Source organism: Pseudomyrmex gracilis, unplaced genomic scaffold (assembly GCF_002006095.1).
Source record: "Pseudomyrmex gracilis isolate BER0280 unplaced genomic scaffold, ASM200609v1 scaffold_2368, whole genome shotgun sequence".
Lineage (NCBI taxonomy): Eukaryota > Metazoa > Arthropoda > Insecta > Hymenoptera > Formicidae > Pseudomyrmex > Pseudomyrmex gracilis.
Window position 1 is genome coordinate 1396 of NW_018022952.1, and position 2666 is coordinate 4061.

The window sequence follows — 2666 nt, forward strand, 5'->3', positions numbered from 1 at the left end:
GGGTACCGCGATTCAATACAAAATCGTCAATTATTACGACAGCGCTAAGAGTCTCGCAATAACAAAGCCGATACGACAGCACCGAGAATCTCGAGCCGCAAAATCGATACGACAGCCTTAAGGATCTCGGTACAGCAAAATCGATACGACAGCACGCGATATAGCAGCGCAAAAACGATACATGCAATACATCAATAACAAGTGCAAAAAAATATGTTTACAGAAGCTACAGTTTCACAAAATACGGATTGCTACTTGGCGCTTCCCGAGCGGCTCCAGGGCTTGTCACAGCATTCAATAGAATACTCGCAAAATCTGAACGCACTTAAACCTACGAAGAAATGCCACGAAGCCTCGTGAATCCGATTCTAGTCGCCCTTCAATGAATAAATATGGCGAAAGCTTCGTCCTTGCCTGACACACAACGCGAGAATTGGCGACTAGCCTCGACACGGAACTCGGCACGCAGATTCGTGGCCACAAGAAACGAGGTACCTCACTGGATATCGTCGTCCTGCGATATAACTTCCTTCCTCTCGGCTATTTCAGAGACGGTACTTTCCGGGAGTCCTTCCATGCGTCCGACTCTCACAAGGGTTAGGGACCAAGAGAGCGAGGATTGCGATCGATTCGGGGTCGATGCGCCGGGGCGCGCTAGGATCGCGCGGGGTCGGCCGCGCCAGCCAATCAGAGCGCGGCGTTTTATCAAGCGCGGCGCTCGCGGTCGCGCGAGCTACAAGGGCCTGACCCGCAAATTATGAATGTGCTTTCCCTTCGCAGGATTCCTCTTTCGCTTGTCCGAGCGCATCTTGTCCGGCTGGTTGGGGCGGGCCTCCAGAAGGTCACATATTGGTTCCTAGGCTCCTTAGAGCTGGTAGCTGGCTCCAAAAGGCAGATTTATCAGCTGTTATTTCCAGGTCTTTACTACCGCCTGGTGACGCTGTCACTCGCGTGTCGCTTGCGCTCCCTGGCGTATGGGGGGGTTGAGCCTGCTCGCTGAGTCAAGGCCGTAGCTTCTGTGCGCTGCCACTGGCGCTTCCTCGATCTCCTTTGTTGCTTGCTCGCTCCTTGTCCCGCTCTAGATTTCATGTCTGCTCGTCTCCCTCGGTGTCCTTCGACGGGGTGAGCCCTCGAGGGGAGGAGGTGCGGCGCCATATTTTACATAATAATAAGAAAAATACAAAACAAAAAGAAATAAGCAACTAAACTAAAACGAGATACAGTATGCAAGCCCTGGAGGATCCTGGCGCTCAAGACCGGCACACACTTTGGGACTCCCTCAAATGATAATTTTTGTGGCAAGAAGGGGAGCGGCGCGAACACCATGTCACAATATATTAGTTAACTTAATCTCATCTTACATCTTTAAAGAATTTAAAGTTCTCATTCAATATTCCTTCTCTAATATTATTCTATTCTATTCAACATTTTTATTTATCTCATTCAACACTTTCATAGGATTATTTTCTTACATCTTTACAGCTCCAAGACACTTATCCTTAAGACTATCATTATCTTTAAGCTTATGAATTAGAATTACCACATATAGATTAATTAATTTTTTTAATAAAATAATAGCACATCCTAACTCCCTCAGGTACCCCCTCAGTATTAATACCATTCATAGTTATTATTGAATCATTCAGATTAATTATTCGACCTTTCATCTTAGCAATTCGATTAACTGCTAACATAATTGCTGGACATCTACTTCTAACACTGTTAGGATCAACAGGACAAGAAATCTCTTTATTACTTATTATAACTATTATAATCATAAGACAACTTGTATTGTTTATTCTTGAGATCTCTGTGTCAATTATTCAAGCTTACGTATTTTCAATTCTTTCTGTTCTTTACTCTAGAGAATTATATGATAAATAATCAACCTTACCACTTAGTTTCACAAAGACCATGACCAATTCTGACTTCCTTAAGAATCTTAAATAACTTAATTTCCATAGCAGCATGATTTAATAAAATTAATACATTAGTCATACTATCAATTCCTTGTACAATTATTTGCATAATCCAATGATGACGTGACGTAGCCCGTGAATCTACATATCAAGGTTTCCACACTTTATGGATTTATAATGAATTATGACTAGGAATACTTCTTTTTATTATATCAGAAGTCTTATTTTTTGTATCTTTCTTCTGAGCTTATTTTCACTCATCCTCATCTCCATCTATAGACATTGGCCAGTTATGACCTCCAATGGGAATTAAGGCATTCAATCCTTATGACATCNCCCTTTTAAATACAATTATTTTAGTATCCTCAGGAATTTCAATTACTTGAACACACCATTCGATTCTACATAGAAATTTCATTGAAAGTAAAATAAGACTATTAATTACAATTTTACTAGGTATATATTTTACATGTCTGCAAGCTATTGAATATCTTGAATTCCCGTTTACTATTTCTGACTCAATTTACGAGTCCACATTTTTTGTAGCCACAGGATTTCACGGTCTACATGTCATTATTGGAACGTTATTTCTAATGGTATCCCAGGCAACCAGCTGACGTTATAATGACGTTAATATAAAGTCAGTTTTTGACCAGTTCGACGTTAGTTTATGACGTGATATTAACGTAATGACGACGTGAGTTTGTCTCGTCAAAAATGACGTCATGTTAATGACGTTTACTTACG

The 2666-nt window shown here is 41.2% G+C and overlaps 1 pseudogene; it reads left to right on the forward strand.

Moving 5' to 3' along the window:
* The first annotated feature begins 392 nt into the window (after positions 1-392).
* Positions 393-2536, forward strand: LOC109862779 (annotated as a pseudogene).
* The last annotated feature ends 130 nt before the right edge of the window (positions 2537-2666 follow it).